Below are 20,150 nucleotides of genomic sequence, written 5' to 3'. Positions count from 1 at the left end.
TCAGTATTTCATTAATATTGAGGCCAAAAATACACGCATACACGTGACGACGTGCAAAGAGCTGCTACAGATGCATGTGTTGTTCCTTTTACGCCTACAGTGAAACTGAAACTGTCCTCGTATTGTTTTCCATATACTGTAACTTTTGTAATGAAGAATAAACTGAAACTGACCTGAAAAAATTACTAAACACAGGCGATTAGTGCTCCTGCTGCACGAAAATTTGAACCTTTTTACCGTTACTGAGTTGAGAAGAAAAGTCAAATCTTCAGACCAGTTTTTACAACGAGTAGAAAAACCTTCATTTGCCTTACGCGGCGGGTATTATCTCGCCTTGAATACGTTTCCTACAAACACGTACCTACAAAAACCTACTACAATCACATATAACCTGCTCAGAAATCCCTCTTACTTTTTTTAGCTACAGTAATATTAGAACAAAATACTAAAAAATTGCAGTTTCAAAGTTGGAGTTCTAAGCAGGCAGTTTTCCTTCTGCTCAATAATGCTCAAAATAAGACTACCACCGACAAAAACAGTGCAGTTTCAACAGAAGTTCGTCGAAAATCTTTCGCAGAGTGTAACGTAGTATAAAGGAACCCTGAAACGCTATTTTCAACTTCTTTTTAAAACCTGGGATGCTCTCACAACGTAGTCAGAAAGCGCATCTGGTTCTTATACATTATGAGTTCACATAGTTCCCCGGCCACATATCCCTGCTTAGATGGCTTAGCAGCTAGCTGAAAACATTTTTCTCTTTCTCGGTCTAGGCATTGTCTGCGTGCTTCAATGACGTCATTCAAGCTATGTCGCGGCTATTGACAGGCTTCCTTTTAGTTGCTGCAATAGACTTATTTGATAGCCAGTTTAATGAGAATCGCAACAAAAGCAAAGCAAAGCAAATAGCAAAACGAAAGCAATGCGACGAGCAAATCACGCCGTGCCGCTGTGTGATAGTAAATAATGGTATCGACCGGTTTATCCCAAAGAGCAAAAACTCGCAGAAACTTCCTTTTTGCTTCTCCAATGAACTCCGAGCTGCCCTTAAGCTGAAAGATCGCGCACATAGAAAGGCACGTGACTCTGCCCTCGATAAGTGGAAGGAAGAGTTTCGAATTCACCGTTCAACGTGTAAAAAGCTTTATAAAGAAAGACTATAGTTCCTACCTTGAGTCCGTGGAGATTAGTGCAACGCGTGACCCTTCAAAATTCTGGCAGTTCATTCGTTCCCACTCAAATAACGCAGATGATCGCATCCGTTTAGTTTATTCTTCCGGGACTGAGGTAACGGATGCAGCCAATTTCTTCGCACGTCACTTTGGTAGCACTTTCGCCCCTCCCAGAGACAATAAGACATCTCGATTTATCAACAGCGTGCGTGGGGCAAGTTCAGTTCTTGTTGATGAGAAGCTTGTATTTGAAAGCCTCAAGCACATGAAACCTTCTTTGTCGTCTGGCCCAGATGGCATTCCTGCGGCCATACTTAAAACTTTAAAAGATATTCTAGTTCCTGTTTTAACATCTATATTTAATAACTGCTTAACTACTAACACATTTCTAGCTACATGGACAATTTCTAGAATATATCCTATCTTTAAGTCAGGCAACCGCACAGATCCAACGAACTACCGGCCGCTTTCAATCCTCTGTGCCGCGTCCAAACTTTTTGAGTCCTCGTTACACACAGTTTTGTCTTCGTGTGTAAAAAATGCGTTGTTACCCGATCAGCATGGTTTTATAACTGGGCGGTCAACGACAACTAACCTCACCTGCTTTATGACGCATGCATCCAAAGCAGTCACAGACCGAGGCCGGATTGACGCATTCTACTGTGATCTAAGTAAGGCTTTTGATCTTGTTACTCATCCACTGTTGCTCAAAAAACTGTTGCTCTGTGGCGTCAATGCTCCACTAGTTGCCTTACTAGGCAGCTATCTTCTTAACAGACGCTGTTATGTCAGTGTAAATGGCCAAAGATCTGTCGACTACATTCCTACCAGCGGCGTACCTCAGGGGTCCGTGTTGGGCCCTCTTCTGTTCTCTCTCTTCATTAATGACGTATCTACCTAAGAGCTCGTTTTTTCTTTTGTATGCTGACGATATAAAGGTTTACAAAATAATTAATTGCCCAGAGGACTGCCTCGCCCTCCAACATGACATCTCATCTTTCGCGCGCTGGTGTGCTGAGCAGGGATTAATTCTTAACTCTAATAAAACCAAAGTTATCACCTACAGCCGGAAAACACATCCCTTCCAATTCTCTTACAACCTTAATAATGCTCGTCTGTCAAAAGTTTCCGAGGTTAGAGACCTTGGAGTGCTGTTCGACAGCTCCCTCAGTTTCACTCCCCATATACGACAGATGGTCGGGCGGGCCCTCCTCTCTGTGGGTGCGTTGTGCAGGTTTACAAGAAATTTCCCTTCTCCTGTTCCTTTTTTAAAGCTTTACTCATCAGTATGCCTCCCCCAATTAGAATACTCATCTGTCGTTTGGAATGGAACCTGCCAGTCCAACCACCAGTATCTTGAACGAGTGCAGAAAAAATTCCTGTCAATATATAAGCACCGGCTAGGACGCGGTTCTGTTTCGTCCTGTAGTCAACATCAGCTTCCTAAGCTTATTCCCTTGAGTTCTAGGCGTGATCGAGCTGATCTTCTTTTTCTGCACAAGCTACTACACGGAGTCATTTCCTGCCCAGAACTTCTGTCCCAGCTTATGCTCCGAATTCCCCAGAAGTGCACGCGATCGCGCTATCCATTCCATACTGGTGCAACTAGTAGTCGTCACTCGCCTATCCACCGACTGCAAACCCTGTACAACTTTCTTGGTGACAAATTGGATGTTTTTAATGGCTCCCAGGCCCAGTTTCGTGCAGGGCTGAGTAGTGCTGTTTGTAGCTAACGGTATATGTCTTACTCCTTTCACACAATCTTGCTATGCCACCTTCCTTTGTTTGCTCGTTACTGCATTTTACTCAACTTCTCGTTTGTATAGCTTTTATCCTTACCTCACTATCTTCTAATTGGCTGTATGTTCACTTAACCAGTACATCATTTGTGGCTAACTCTTCCGTCCATAGAGTATGATATCATTGTTATTAGCGTTCTTTGTGCTTCTATTAGTGTAGTTCTTTGTAGTTCAATTATTAGTTCTTTGTGCTTCTTTTAGTGATAAGTGTTGTATGTCGCATGTCATTTTGTTTGTTTTTATGTTTGTTAGTGTACCAGCGCTAAGGCATCACCATCGTTCCTGGGCACTGAAAATAAATTGATTGATTGATTGATTGATTGATTGATTGATTGATTGATTGATTGATTGATTGATTGATTGATTGATTGATTGATTGATTGATTGATTGATTGATTGTTATTATTATTATTATTATTACCATGGTGTGGAATTTCGGAACCATATCGTCCGAGAAATAAGGCTCACAAGGCACAGACGTCACGGAGCAAGAATAAGATATTCTTGGTCCGTGGCAGACGTGCACTTGTAAGCTAGTGCACATATCTCGCACCAGCGACTGACATGCGCATGAGACAGGAGAGGTGACGGAATAAACATTCGGACCTATTAGATCAACGTTCTCGTGCACTTAACCATGGTTTGGATGACGAGGCTCCACGGGCACCGAACGGTACTGGAAGGCTTGGCACTAGCGCTCATATAGATGGGGCCGCCGTAAGGTAACAACTGTCCCGACTTGCTCAAATATTGCCTTCGCGGCTGCTCGGCCACGAACGCATATGAACGCATCACCAGTACTATGCGACATGTTTCATTATTCAACCATGAAAAACTTCGCCGGCGGCACGCATTTTATGTCTGAGCCATTGAGAAATAACACGCATAGCCCGTTTATGTGTGCTGTGTTATCGTGAAGCAAGATAGAACGCATTGCGTATTGCCGTTGCGACTGCCCGCATAGGCTGAAATTTTTACTCGATATTTATCAACTGACCTGGTTTCGCAGGTACCCGTGCCAGCGTGTTTTTGGACTTCCGGTGGTTAACGCGCTGTCTGCATTTCTTACGTGGATATGTCCAACGAACCTTCGCGCAGCTGAACTATCACCTAACACTATTGCTGGCCACACGAACAGTTGCAATGACAGAACGCCGGTAGGAAAGTCACAGGGGGAATTCGTACCTACAAGAGATTACCCCAGGAGCTCAAGTTATGGCTTAGCATGTCAGAATACCGCTGGGGTCGTAAACCAGATAGTGAGACCCCCACGTACGAGTAAAGATCCCTGCAGCACCCGTCTCGAGCCCACCTATAAAAACAGAGCGATAGGCGACCCCGCTTTAGAAGATGGCTTGCAGCCAGACGGGAGTTTATTGCGTCATTGCCGGAGATGGTAGCTCATCTCGTCTGTTTTTCTGGATCCTTGGCTAAAACGTATGGCGTTCGTCCTGCTCCTCACACCCTTTGTTTAATACTTTCCAATAGCTTAAAAAATCATCCGTCACGTTATGATAACTGTTAGTATTTAAGATAGCCCCTCTCCAGTCTCACGTCAACATACCTCGTTGCAACTGTACCGATGGTGACGTGAGTTGTTTCTTTGCTCTCCCCAGGGCCTTGTCAATGATAACGTGTCCCCTTGCCTTCCTTTGTGCATGCGGAAATCGAGCTGGCACCTTCTGACAATGGCCTTGGTTTATTACGATCCATGGCGGGAAAAGCAGGCGGGTAAAGAGGACAGGGATCTATATCAGACGGCTGCTTCGAGTGCAAGCCAAAGTCAGAGGATAGGAGACAGGGTGGCTTTGGTAAAAAAAAAAAAAAATAAACGGCGGACTGGTGAGTTTTTTTTTTTTTTTGCTTATTAGTTACTCTTACCATGGAGGCCTGTCGCTGAGATAAGATACAAGCCGTTTTTGGAGGCGTAGGTCCAGGAAAGTTGGGGTAACCTATAGGCCAGATTGAAGGGGATCATTGGTGTATTTCACTGAAAGTCGAAATATCTAACACTTTTACTCGACCTTCGTATTTCTATCCTTTTATGCTGATTTGTCTACAAAAAGCCCAGAGCAAAAACTGGCGTTCTATGTCAAATATTACGTTCAAAAGTATCGCATTTCGCACTGAGAAATACTTCCTGAGAAAACGCTTCGAACACAGGCGTAATTTCCAAGCGGTGCTAACAAGAGCTAGCCCAATGCTCTCATTGATTAATTGGTTATGAGGTTTAACGCACCGACGCTACACAGGATGTGCCGTAGTGGATGGCTCCGGATTGATTTTGACCACCTGGGGATTTTTAACGTACGCCGATATCTCGACCACACGGGAGATTTCGCTTTAGCCTCCATCACAAAAGCGGCCGCCGCGGCCGGAAGTCGAACCTGGGCCCCTAGGCTCTGCTGCACAACTCCTTTGCCACTGAGCCACCGCGGCGGGTCCAGTGCTACCATTCACTTGAAAACGTGACACACCACCTTGCACGCCGTTTCATGTTGAGCCTTTGGCTCGTGCTCAGCCTTCCGTTGCACAACATGACGCGCGAAAGCGTATTACAGCCGCGTTCCCGGTGTTTCTGGTATCGGCCAAATAAAGAAAATGTCCGCGTGTGCGACGTTTACTCCAAGTTGAACTCTAGTCGGTATTATTCAATCCTCACGAAAAACTGCGTGGCTCATCGCAGTTCTGATCGCAGTTCTGAGTTCGCACTTCTGAGTTCCATCTCTAACCGTTAACTGTTGCTTGCACGGCACCTCTCAAACGCTTATTTTACGCGCCGAAGATACGCTGAACTGTGATACAACTCACCGTTGGGAAGACGTACGGATGAATTTAGACCGCCTGTGCGTTCTTAACATGCTCCTAAATCGTTCGAAAACATGTGTTTCGGTTTCTCTCCTGGATTTTAAAAACAGCTGTCTCGGTAAATAATTAAACCATAGGACATCTCAACTCACATCTCAACTCAAATCTCAACTCAATGACATCTCAACTCACGGGTAAATTGTTCGATATATAAAAAACTATGGTGAGGCGGGGAATGAATAATATTTGGGTTGCAGCTAGCAAATACGTTTTCCCTTTTATTATTGGTTTCAAATAACGCGAGGCACCTTGCACGTATTTATATAGAGTAGCAGCGGTATACGGACTGTTCCTCCGTACAAGTTGCCACAGAAGCTGTACCACTGCGGTGAACAACGAGATGAGGAACTATAAACGGAAGAATAGCAGATACAATGAAGTATCGAGCAGAGAATGGTAAAAACGAGATTGGAGACGGATACGGGAAGCCGAACTCTGTCAAGTGCTTTGCCTCCCACAGAACGCTTTTGTGCTGATCATAATCCGCGCGGAAAACGGCGAATTAGATGCTGACCTTTCTCCTGATAGTGTACCGAGCTCTGCTGAGTCCAGTCTGATGCTTTTTCGAATGGAAATATTACTTGCAAGATGCGATAGAAGTCGCTATGACACATCGCCTCTAGTGTCCTTTGAATGGGCGCCGAAGCGGCAAACGTCAGTCATATAAGTGCCAGGTCAAACCTTTACATGGCGTCATTGCCTGAATAAAGTGCCCCCTGCACAACTGGCGAGACGCCATTTCGATTTATTGGGACCTACGAAGATTTTAGTTTTCGCAACTTCTAGACACGGGGCCTACTTTAAAACGACTTGACAGCTACCAGTCAGGGCTTTGCCTCCCAGCCCGTATTTAGGGGCCCAGACAATATTTTGTCCTAGAGTCACTCGACTAGCATTGCTGTATGCCCATTTTGTGGTAGGGTGCTTGGGAATTCGTTTCGTTGTTTTGTTCAGGGGGGGGGGGGGAAGGGGGGGAGTGGTGTAGAAGCCCCGTACTGCTATAGGAACATTGCATTGATGTCATGCCGAGCGATAGGCCGCGCTGTTTGACACAATATGGGTGTGGTGGGCAGCATTTTTTTGTGAGAAAGATCCCGAGCTTCTTGCTGCTTCTGTTCATAAAATTAAATTAACTTCAGGCGTTGGCGCCGTGCTTGAGTAATCGCAGCCGTGGCTATCGCGACCAACGCCGTTGACGCCCAAAACAAGACGGCATCTAGGGTAACTTTGTGTTTCACACAGCCATGTCTTTGATACAAAAGCCGTGAGAAAATAATAATATGGAGCCGCCCAATGAGGTTGCAAATAAGAAAAGTAAAGCAGACACCGATACGCTTTTTTATAATTTTTTTACCTTTTTCTACCAATTGAAGTGATTTTGTGTACTCACCGCACGACCTTGAACCCTGACGTTTCTTCGACCATTCCCTTCCTCCATGTGGCTGTCTTTCCACACCAGGGCATTTATGCCTCCTCACACACTAAATCTACTCGCCATCTCTCTCTCTCTCTCTCTCTATAAATATATATATATATATATATATATATATATATATATATATATATATATATATATATATATATATATATATATATATATATATATATATATATATATATATATATATATATATATAGGGTTTGGAAATGAGGGGCTCGTTAGAAAATACAGAAAGAAACGCCGGCAGTCTACAACGCCAAAGAGGGCATAGGGGGAATGGTTAGAATATTTTTTACCGTTACTGACGTTAAATTATTATTATTTTTTATTAATCACGTGAGAAAGAAAGAAAGAAAGAAAGAAAGAAAAACACGCGCCCGGAGTGGGGACCGAACCCACGCCTTTCGATTAGATCTCGAATGCCTTACCAATTCGGCTATCTGGGCGACTGTGTTCTGCTTCACTTTCTGGGGTATTTTATATTTACTACAACTGTATCTGACGCTTGAGGGTGGTAGCCAGCGCCACTCAGACTACACGGGGAGAAGGGGACCTTCTTTTCTACCCCCGGGGCGTGACGCGAACGTCTACAGCCTGTCATAAGCGGGTAACTGGCGGGAAGCCCTCTTATGCTACCTTGGCATCAAGGCTGCCAGAACCGAGGCCCTCGCTAAGCTATCGCACGATAATAGGGTTTGGAAATGAGGGGCTCGTTAGAAAATACAGAAAGAAACGCCGGCAGTCTACAACGCCAAAGAGGGCATAGGGGGAATGGTTAGAATATTTTTTACCGTTACTGACGTTAAATTCGGTTCGGTCCCCACTCCGGGTGCGTGTTTTTCTTTCTTTCTTTCTTTCTTTCTCACGTGATTAATAAAAAATAATAATAATTTAACGTCAGTAACGGTAAAAAATATTCTAACCATTCCCCCTATGCCCTCTTTGGCGTTGTAGACTGCCGGCGTTTCTTTCTGTATTTTCTAACGAGCCCCTCATTTCCAAACCCTATTATCGTGCGATAGCTTAGCGAGGGCCTCGGTTCTGGCAGCCTTGATGCCAAGGTAGCATAAGAGGGCTTCCCGCCAGTTACCCGCTTATGACAGGCTGTAGACGTTCGCGTCACGCCCCGGGGGTAGAAAAGAAGGTCCCCTTCTCCCCGTGTAGTCTGAGTGGCGCTGGCTACCACCCTCAAGCGTCAGATACAGTTGTAGTAAATATAAAATACCCCAGAAAGTGAAGCAGAACACAGTCGCCCAGATAGCCGAATTGGTAAGGCATTCGAGATCTAATCGAAAGGCGTGGGTTCGGTCCCCACTCCGGCCGCGTGTTTTTCTTTCTTTCTTTCTCACGTGATTAATAAAAGATAATTTAACGTCAGTAACGGTAAAAAATATTCTAACCATTCCCCCTATGCCCTCTTTGGCGTTGTAGACTGCCGGCGTTTCTTTCTGTATTTTCTAACGAGCCCCTCATTTCCAAACCCTATTATCGTGCGATAGCTTAGCGAGGGCCTCGGTTGTGGCAGCCTTGATGCCAAGGTAGCATAAGAGGGCTTCCCGCCAGTTACCCGCTTATGACAGGCTGTAGACGTTCGCGTCACGCCCCGGGGGTAGAAAAGAAGGTCCCCTTCTCCCCGTGTAGTCTGAGTGGCGCTGGCTACCACCCTCAAGCGTCAGATACAGTTGTAGTAAATATAAAATACCCCAGAAAGTGAAGCAGAACACAGTCGCCCAGATAGCCGAATTGGTAAGGCATTCGATATCTAATCGAAAGGCGTGGGTTCGGTCCCCACTCCGGGCGCGTGTTTTTCTTTCTTTCTTTCTTTCTTTCTCACGTGATTAATAAAAAATAATTATAATTTAACGTCAGTAACGGTAAAAAATATTCTAACCATTCCCCCTATGCCCTCTTTGGCGTTGTAGACTGCCGGCGTTTCTTTCTATATATATATATATATATATATATATATATATATATATATATATATATATATATATATATCTTATTATTTTCCTACGAAGCGGCAAGTTAGTGTCAGGCCAGGACGGTGCGTCAAGCACTGGGTTCTACCTGTTATAGAAATTGCCCCTCACTTATCGAAACGGTAGAGTCCACTGCAGGCGGATTTAATACGAAAGATGCCGCATTCACAGTGGCCGCCTTCACGCTGAGCAAGATGCCTATGAGACGTGCGTCGGCTGGGAATGAACTATGTTCAAAGCTCCCAATAGCTAACTCGACCATAGACCATCTAAAATAACATGTCTCCGACATTACAATATCTTTCACGTGGCGAACATAGCTTCTTGGGATAGTAAACGCATGCCGCGGGGAACCAGACTATTCTACTGTGGGCTCGCTGCCTCGAAGAGTGTATTCAGCCCTGCAGAATCCCAAGCTGGGGCATATAAATTCTCGTTGAAGAGTGCATTCAGTCGTGCACAAGCGCAAGCTACGGCATCTAAAGTTGCATTTCAATATTTTTTTTAAATCGCTACCCTACGAAAGGCTCTTTGCGACCACCGTCGAATCAGCCTTGCTACACTTCGACGCTCCGTACAGTATATAAAGCATTCACAGAGCGCTCGATGTAGTTCGTTGCGCAATCCGCCTCACATGTTGGGAGGACATTCCAGACCACCCACTGGTTTCGGGCAATCGCGACCATGCATGGATAGGAAGAGTTTGGCCACCAGCCCACGGTAAAAGATTCGCCAAACTCTCTTTGTGTATACGCACGCCGTGACCTCCGTAGATGCTACGAAACATCTGCCACAGGTCAATCGGCGTAGAGCAATACACCCAAGGTAACAACCCACAAATCTTGACGGCGCCGCAGAAGACGCCACATTAGAACCAAATGTGTCCTAAATTTCCTCACTCTCTCATTTGTAGCTTCATAAAATATTTCAAATTCCTTTCCCGAACACTTCGTTCACTGTAATAATTCTAATGGCGTCAACTTTACTGCGAACCCCGCAAATGTCAGTAAATGGCAGCAGCTTTATTACTTCCAAGTCAACACTGCCAGTAATTTGCAAGGGGGAAAGTACCGTGCGTTTGATACGAACTACGCTTAAACAATATGTGCGGTACGCGTGGGCTAATCTGCATACAAAGCAGTACAATGACGACCAAGACAAAAACGTTAGCAGTTACCAGGCGTGTTATCCGCCCCGGACGTAAAGGACCACCCTGAGACGGCGGGGAGCGAAGCAAAATAAATCGGAACCATAAAGAAGGCCCAATTTGGAAACTCGCCAATGTTTGGCAAGAAGTCGCTCGTTTTAAAGGCAGCACATTCTCGTCTGAACACAATGCCGTTTAAAAAACCTTGGCCGCGGTGGTCGGCCAAAAACCAGCCTCTGGCCCCTGTAAAATTGCACAATTGCGGAAAAAGCACTCCAGCCATTCGAAGCGAACCAAGCAGTACGCAGTTCTTAGATCTCTATAGCGAAACCCACCAAATTTTGCCTATGCACGTCTGTTTTCTAGGAGATAACAAGGCAGCTCTCCCGGGGCACGCGCTTAGCCACGCACTGTTGCAAGGTTTTATCTCGCTACTTTTCGTACGTCCCCGTTTCACAACCGCCGCCGGCCGCGCCACGTTTCGACAATATTTGACTTTCGCCTGTCCCGTTTCCTTTCCCACGCCCGTTCTTCTTTATTTGAGGGTGCGCCACTTGGGACCCCGTAAACTTGCCAAGTGCTGAAGCATCGTTTTCAAGCCAAAGAATCTATGCCAGTAAACCCCCTGCATAGAAATACGCAGCACTGATCTAGTCGGGTGACGTGGTCGGGGAAATGCATAGTTTAGTTATACCGCTACGTCTGTACACAGGACAGTTGTAGTCAGAAACGGCGACGCGGGCCACACTCGCGAAAGAGCGTAACAATCACCCAAGAAGGCGTTCTTTCAGGTACTGTAGCCGCGTGTAGATAACACTCAAAACCAGATTAGACTGCAAAGGAAGACGATGGAAACCTGTCAGAACTGATATGGATGAATCTCACCGGCGAACACAACGGTCGGTGGGAGCAATGGAGCTGCATCGAAAGTTCTTAGGCCATGGTTGGAGGAATCGCGGTGTTAAGACCACACTCTGCTGAAATGTCTGCAGACAGAAAGACAGAAGAAAAGTGTTTATTGAAAACAGTGTTAGGCTTAAGGGTGGCTTCCTCAGTCCAGGATACCTTAGGTAACGTCCACTGCCCTGTCAACCAGCGGACGCTGGTTCTCGATGAGCTGGACATGGCTCTCCTTCAAAGCTCGTGAATGGAATGGGTTTTGAGGAAATCAGTACCAACTTTCATACGTCCTATAAACTGGCTGTCAGTGAAGTGTTAAGAGCGATTGTCTCTGGCCCAGAGATCCGCCGCGCAGTGAGGATTGAGTTGACCCAGACGTGTGAGAATGTACGTAGAGTGACAGAATTGTAGCTGTAGAAGTGTAGACATACAGCAGCAGCTACTCTTGTACTTATACTAAAACACTATTGGACGTGGAATAGTTGATTTATATCGGATGGTGCGATGTATGCCTCGCTTCCAGCGAAAATTCGCTCATATGTAACTACAAATACCCAGTTAGATCGGTACTGTCATCGTAATGAAGACCGTAATGGCTAAAGCAATGACGAAGCCGTTTCTGCATAACGAAACTGGATCCTCACCTGATTCTCACTTACATGGGGATCAAAGTAAGAAGTAGGATCATGATGCCTTTCCTTATAATAGACTGGGAGGAACAGCGACTGGCGTAAACTTCAATTCCTATGTATTCCTCCTGAGAGACATGTGCGCAGACGCAGGCAGGCACCGAAAATGCTTTGAGAAGCCATCGGGCAATGCTACTATCATTATATTACCACTCCCTCTCCCCCACTTTCTCTAAGGAGATAGGACAGCATTTTCGTTACTTTTGGGTTCAAGGTCAGGGCATACACGTTCCCTAAAAAAAAAACCGAGTAAAGACAAAATGGGATTTCAATATGCGTGGCAATAGCACTCCAAGCTCCAATGGATGAGCGCGCCAGAGCGCGGAACCAGGTTACAGTTTTTGGTATAGTCGATATATGGAAGGTTACAGTGAGCAGAACCAACGCCGTTGGCTGAACGGACGTTATATACCCGAGTGAAATATTGTGTAGCGGTTTGAAGGGGAGGGGGGGGGGGGGGGGGGGGCGAACACCGTAATTGCATTCAGGCGTGAATCCTGGAGATTGTTTCCAGGTACTTTATACGCATGGGAACATAAGACATTGGCTCCCGGAGGCCGATCTCCCGGCAACAATGAGTATCACCTGTTAAGCTGCGTGGAGTGATTACGAATATTTAATGAAACAGGTCCCCGATACGTACTAAAAGTATTCAAGGGGCGTAAAGATCCCTCTGTAGAACGCGTCATTAAAAAAGACCATGCCCTCTCCACTAACGTGAAACCTAGGACGGGGCGAAACACGTAGTGTATAAGTGTATGATGCGGTTTCGATTATTCGGTTCCGGTGTATTATACGGTTTCGAAGTTATGATGAAGTGTATACTGCGGTTTCGATGCTGAGCGCTCGGCGGCTTAGGCCTTGGCGCCTTGATATTTTTACCCACGGAGATGAAACCGTTGGGTGGTAGAGGTATACAGCTTTGCCGTAAAAGTCTCGTGTCTGTGAAGCACGAAGCGTTCTAGTGCGAGGCGTTGGAAAACGAGTGCCCGGTGTTCTGGTACCGTGACTACATGAAACGACGACGACGACAGGAGACACCTACACCCGAGCCCCTAAGGGGCTTCGCCCCTAGTACAGGCTCCGTCTAGTGCAGCAAATGCTTTTGTTACATTTTATTAAATGCTACCGTATCAAGCAGCCTGCCACGAGACGGGCTGCAAACGCTTTGCGAAGAGGACCCTACAGCCCTTCGCAAGCGGACGTCCACAGGCAGTGACAAAGCACACGCACACTCTAAAACGACGGTACGCTCAACTTGCAAATTATGTTGCCGCGCTCATAGCGCGACCATGCCCAACAAATGGTTCTTCTGAGTAGAGAACTTTTCGAATTCATTCCTACCGATTCACCATTAAGGCACATTTGCCGCCACCCTCAGTACGGCGTCTACGTCGCACCCATTTAACGGAAACTGCGCTACATATGGATTGGCCTGGACTACTATTAGTACTATTACTGTTGCTATTACTAATAATACTGCTCATACTTCTAAAAATGTTTCAGTGTCCCGTTAGTGGTTCAATCTAGCTAAGAGGCAAGTCAATTTTGGGGGGTTTAATGCCCCTGCGCTACAACTGCAGTAAGAGGCCCTCTGTAGTGACGAACTATCAATTAATTTAAACCACTTGCGCGTTTTTCATGTGTACTTTTACGCTGTAAAAACAGGCATCACATTTTAGACAATGAAAAATGCAGCCTTCACGGCAACGAATCGAATCTCTGACCTCGAGAATGGAAGGTCAACACCTTAGCCGCTACTCAACCGTGATCAGCTCTGTAATGTATCTTCACTAAAACTAAGTTATACAAGTTTTTTGATGAACTCTACGGATTCTCATCTTGTACGATCACCTTCACCCCTTCCCAACTCCCATCTTTCTCGGCACCTTGGCATTTGTCGCCACTATGTTTCACCAACGCACGGAATGGGGCTACTTGCTGATAAGCGAAGTACGCCAAGAAACACGGGAAACACAATGAGACCAATAAAACAGCCGCTACCGGGCAGAGCGCGCCCTAGAAACTGCTTATTACAGGTCGCGAAAAGCGGCTTAATGGGTACAGATCGAACAGCGAAACAAGAAAAAAGACAAAGAAGTGGAAACAAGGGGCATGCGTGTGGGCGTGGGAAATAACTTCCGCGTACCGAGGAAGCGCACTTCTCTGGCCGGCAAAGTAATCGAGGAAGGCCTCGCAGAGCGAATTTTTCTGCCTGATAGATTTAAAAAGGAGGCTTCGCGTACTACCACATGTATTTCATTTTGCACTTGATTATAACTTTTCTACTGCACTTGCGACGCCAGTGGGGACCCTTACTCCATCAATTGATTAGGTGGGTGACTGCTAGTAACTCCTAAGGGATATCATTATCAATTTTCAGGATGGAGCGACTCACCCTTCGGTGCACAAACTAAAAGTTTTATCGCTGCATCATTGTGGGACATGCCGCTTGAAATTTTTCGAAGGTAGCTGCAAAATGCCTTTTGATACGTGGTTTGGGGAAGGGCTTTTGTTATTTTAATTACGTTGAACTGCTTAGGCACCCCAACAAGTGTGGAAGGTCGCATAATGCTGGATGACTTCCGAGACTCGGACGCCTAATTCCAGTTAACTTACAAACTGAATCTCAACAATAAGCTCCCTTTTCTTCGTCTAAACCATAAGACCTCAAGCCAAACTAGTTCTGGGCTTACGTCACGAAAGGCGAGATAAGCTTCGGAACACATGAGTCCACACACTTTAAACAGATAAAGTGAGCAATCACTATGTATTGCCTTGTTTCCAGGGGATTAAGAAATGCACGCCTGCCGCACGAAAAATTTACTACAGTGACCAAATGACTCAAATGGAGCGGGTGCGAAAATTCGCACGTTTATTTCACTTGCAAGAAAGGCCGCGTACACAAAACTGAGGAGGAAAAAAGGCACTGGTAAAGCAAAACAGAGTCCGGTGTTCGGAACATTAAAAACAGAACCCACCGCGCTTCCACGAAGCACGACGCCCCAAATGCTCCGAAACGTAGGCAGCCCGCATAACGTTCCGCGGATTCATTTTTCCACCTCGGTGAAATTCAAAAGTTCATGACTGTAATTTACGCCCCGAATTTACACGTAGGCTTTGAAGAGCACCTTAGCGAAAGACTACGGATTAATTAGGCCGCCGGGTGTTCTACAGCGTCAGCCCAAAGTGCGTGCTAACGGGGGATGTAGCTTTTCGGCTCCGTTGTAGTCACGATCGGAGGAACCGCAAATAAAACCCACCAACTCGTGCTCGTCAGCACAACCTTTTTAACCACCGAAACGGGTGTAAATAAAACTTCGAATGTTTAACAGATTAACTAAACCGTCGTCACCACCGTAACCGTAACCGCAAGCGGCGTATAATACAATTACAAAGCAGCGTGTAGAGGAAGGAGGTCGGCAATTCAGTCTTGTGTCTGTCTCCATGTTTCCATTCTTTTTCCTCTATCTCGTGCATTTTTAGCATTGTGTCTTACTTTTTTATTTGACACTTCACTGGAATCTTTTATTTCCCTTGATATCTCGCGTGCGCCGTAGTCTGTGCTTACATATATTGCTATGAATATTATTCTACAGTTTCAATATTCTATAATCTATAATCTATATTCTATATTCATTATTCTATAATCTATATTCAATAATCTGTTATCTTCTTACTTGTTCGAGGTACCTCGCAAGACATCCCGGTGTGTATCCTTCGACGCAAAACATCCAAATAACGAATAATTAAGACGAAAAGAGCAAAAACGACAAATGACGACTTCAAGCCTAAGATTTCGTAAAAATAAAAATATTGACCGCGATGTCACACTGCGCTAGCGACTCGCCGTGGTGGCTCAGTGTTTAACGCATTATGCTGGCGTTAAATTTCCTGGGTTCGATTCCAAGCTACAGTAGCTGTTTTTTGAGGGATCTGAGTAGGAAAAGCGCCTTTACGCACATTTCTACGCTCGTCATTGGACCCCAGATGGATTATATTAATCCGAAGCTCTCTACAATGGCAGGCCTCACACCCAAGGTGTATATCTCGGGGACGTAACATCGTCCCCCTCCTTATAAAAAAGAAATGTTTTGCGGAGCCGCTACTCGCAAAGCCCAAATCTAAATATATTTACGCTTGGAAAACGAAACTGAAGGCTCCCATTGCGCTGAAGAAGGCCGCGCATGCGGAACATTTCGGTTCCCTGTGTAGAAAATAAATACGAAGATGACGGAGGTGATGGCAAGAGCTACGGGCCATTGCTTTGCCTTTCGGAGCCGCCTTCCAGCCAATTTTCTCTGAAGGCGGCGCTGAACTAGCCTTTACAGGCCTCCACGGAAGCACTTCCGGGAGCAGTCGCCAGCATGTCAAACTATTTCTACGTGGATGACCTCATCATCGCTATACAGGCACAGTTGAAGAGTCCGAAAAATTTTACCGCGAGGCCAAATCTATCTGGTGGGGGCGGCATAGAGGTTCTCAAGTGGGTGTCCAATGCGACCTTTCTGCGATATTAGTTTTTCAGAGACACGGTTATTTGGAGAATGGAGAGGGGGCAATTTGCCCGTAATGAAAATTCTTCACCTGATCTGGGCAGAAGCGAGTACACCGTCATTTTCAGTACGAAGAACGTAGCAACCTTCGTTGCTTTCCGACCAGTGACAAAACGGACCATGCTTCGGTCGTTCTCGCTGCTGTACAATCCGCTCGGATTCCTAAATCTGGTCAGCTTCTGGGGCATATTAAACTACCAGGAGTTATGGAGATTACGCCACCCTTCCGACAGACAGTCTCTTGCCGCTAACGCCGCTCGTGGAGTGAAATGGCTGGCGTTACGACCGAGCCGTCCACTAGCCCTTTCGCTCCACCTAGATTTTGTCGCGCCAGAGCATTCTAGTAATCAAGAGCTCATTTTCTTGCCATAAGGAAGCCTGGGGGCGTATGTTATACGAGGCTAGGCCCCGGTTGACTTTTATTTTACTAAGGAAAGCACGCACCGCGAATGTGAAGCCAACCTCACTTTTCTGCCTTGAGATTCTCGCTTGCCGCACGGTGCGTTGCCCACTTGTGCAACTTCATCAATCTGCTCTACAATACCTCAGCTCTGCCAACTGTTTTCTGGACAAATTCTCAGATCGAGCTATGCACATTATATTCCTTCATAACTTAATCACGGCTGCCTTCCACCAGTAATCGTGTAACGGAAACCTTACGCCGTACGGCGGGCTGCAACTGGCGATTTAGGAGGAAGGAAAATCATGCAGACCTGATAACACATGGCATCACTGCGGCTGCCTTGATGAAATGGCGGATATGGTCCGTCTTGGCTCAACAATCCTGCTAAGCTTTGGTCAGCCCTTTCTCCTGCAAAAACTCTGGACGTTGCACACGCACTGCAGCCACCCATAGCACCCGGTGCTGGGTATAGGCGTTCACACCTGCTACTCTCCATTGCGGAGTATCCCGCCCTGCATTACACAGCGCTGCTCGCCCATGTGAAGTGCTCCGATGTCAGAACAGGAGACAAGTGCAGATCGTTAATGAGTGCGTACGGCACTGACAGAGGTGTTTCGTGCGGGCCTTGAGAGGTCATACGACCAACCCTTTAGCGGGCCATCCTGTCTCACCGCGTTCGGCCCGGTACTCGATGCTCAGGACCCATTCCTGTTGGTGCGTTCCTGTAACAGTTGACCTCACCCTAATATCAGCGACAGCAAGTTATCCTTCCAGCCGTGACCCAGTTGCACACAGACATCACCCACGAAACGAGGCTCGTCGAGTTGAGGCGATGATTTTAGGTCATGAGGAGTTGAAGGAACGTGAAAAGCATCTCGCTACCACGCTTGCTTTGTCGCCGCCACACGCTTACCGCCAAGACAGCCCATTATGCATCGCTTAATTGGGATCACATATCAGAATCGAGCTGTTTAAACATGATGGGTATCCACTCCTGTGCCCACTCTGCTGTCATTCTTCCCCATAAGACACCAAATAGGCTTACGTAGCAATACTTATATTGTTTGACGAGAGCCGTACACATTCAGGTGAAGCCCGACATGACCGACGATAGCTTCCTTCGGGTATTCAGGCGCTTCTTCTCTCGCTGCGGCATGTCCAGTATGATGTATTGTGCGTCGTCCTTCCAGGGCATAGCCGTATTGCCCTATCCAGGTCTTTTGACGGGGTCGGCGTTGAAATGAGAAACTCAACGTAGAAATATTGCTGTGAGGGGAACGATGATGGGAGGGAATCAGTCAGCTTATAAAAGACGCGCTCAATAGACTGCTGGACGTGAACGGGGTTCGCTTACTGTAAAATAGCTGTAAACTGTATTTCGTAAAGCATAAGCTATCATAACTTGCCACCCGTTGACATGCGTGTTGGTTAAGTAGCCGGTTCATATAGAGGCATAGGCGGAATACTACATAAGGGTGGTTAGATTTGTTGCTCATGGGCCGGGCAGGACAGTGGATTTAACAATGGCGGATTTGGGAAGGTGTAGAAAATAAAGACGATTGGGGAGGCGACGCACACGCAGGAGCCTCACGCGCTTTCACGCCCTTAGGCCCTGCTTGAATTTTCCATGTTCAGTAATTACGTCGGACGGCCGGTATGGTCCCAGGGTTTATTTGCACTTGACGATTACGGATGAAATCGTCTTTTCAGTGAGTAAAGAGAAGACCCGCAAACAGTGCTTAAGTAACTGTACTCAGAAAACTCCTTCTTGGTGTTAATTATTACCGTGAAGAAATCGGATGCAATGTTAAACAGGCACAACGAAGACCTCTGCTTCAGCCCAGCTAATGAAATACTAGAAGCGGTGTGTGCATATAACTATCTTGGAGAAGTTGTCAGTGCTGATCCGAAATACGAGAAAAAAACTCGGACGTAGAATGAACTCGGACATAGAATTAGAGTCAGGTGAGGAACATTCTGCAAGCCCTCTCAAGTAGCGATTGTTAGGCTACCTGTGTCCTTAAAAATAAAGGTATGCAACGATTACGTAATTTCAAGGATGACTTTTGGGACAAAAACATGGTTTCCAAAATAAAATGCTCGCAGAAAACAGGTCAGCCCAATGAACCATTGAAAGAATAATGGGGGCAGTAACTCTTAGGCATGGGAAACGACCGTCTTAGATTACGGAGCAAACTGGGGTGGACGACATCCAAGCTGAAATTAAGATAAAGACGTGGAGCCAGGGCCGGACATGTAATGAGGAGAACTGACAATCGGTGGACCATCGGGGTAATGACCTGGCTACAGCAAATGAGGCTAGAAGAAGAAACAGAAGGATGGATAAGCAAGAAAGGAGGGAAAAATAAGAAACTTCAGGAGCAAAGAATGAATTCGGTCCGCAAAGGAGAGGAGCAGTCGGAATGGAATGGAAGAGGCGTTCATCCTGCACTTGATATAAATAGGTATATATATATATATATATATATATATAAAACAGAAATAAGGGTTGGCAGTCGAGAAAGCCTCGAAAAGCAGAGGGGAGGATGTGGTAGTTCATTGAAACAGATAAAGGATTTGGAAAGATAGAAAGAAAGTGGAGAAAAAATGTCCACCGGGTGGGATCCGAACCCACGACCTCCAGAATACCGGTCTGGTACGATGACCACTACGCTACCGGCGGGGCTATTTTCCCCTCGACTTTCTGGGGTACTTATGTCAATGTAATTTTTTCCTGTGCTTGGGGGTGGTAGCCAGCGCCACTCCGGCTTCTCGGGGTGAAGGGGACCTCCTTTTTAACCCCCGGGCCGTGACTGGAGTGTCTACGACATGTCGAGAGTGGTCGACCAGCGTTGAACCCTCTTAAGCCCCCTATGGCACCAAGACTGCCAGAACAGAGGCCCTCGCTATGCATGTAGGGAATCGAATAGGAAATGAGGGGCTCGTCGAAAATCAGACAGAAATAAGGGTTGGTAGTCGAGAAAACCTCGGAAAGCAAAGCGGAGGATGTGGTAGGTCATTGAAACAGAGAAAGCATTTGGAAAGATAGAAAGAAAGTGGAGAAAAATGTCCGCCGGGTGGGATCGAAACCCACGAACTCCAAAATACAGGTCTGGTATATACATATATATATATATAGAAATGCCGGCAGTCTACCACGCCAAAGAAGGCATAGGAGAATGGTTAGACTATTTTT

At 46.1% G+C, this 20,150-nt stretch overlaps 1 protein-coding gene and 1 non-coding gene across 2 annotated transcripts in view; one reads left to right on the top strand and one right to left on the bottom strand.

Moving 5' to 3' along the window:
- Positions 1-20,150, bottom strand: part of LOC144145728 (neuropeptide SIFamide receptor-like) — a 327,158-nt gene that overhangs the window by 293,281 nt on the left and 13,727 nt on the right. The gene's annotated exons all lie outside the window — the stretch shown is intronic.
- Trnar-ucu (transfer RNA arginine (anticodon UCU)) lies at positions 9,006-9,077 on the top strand. The gene has a single exon. It is a non-coding gene; the product is annotated as a tRNA-Arg (tRNA).

The sequence above is a fragment of the Haemaphysalis longicornis genome, unplaced genomic scaffold (genome assembly GCF_048455015.1).
Source record: "Haemaphysalis longicornis isolate Haplotype H1 unplaced genomic scaffold, Haemaphysalis longicornis Haplotype H1 scaffold_1, whole genome shotgun sequence".
NCBI lineage: Eukaryota > Metazoa > Arthropoda > Arachnida > Ixodida > Ixodidae > Haemaphysalis > Haemaphysalis longicornis.
This window is presented reverse-complemented; position numbering and strand designations above follow the sequence as displayed.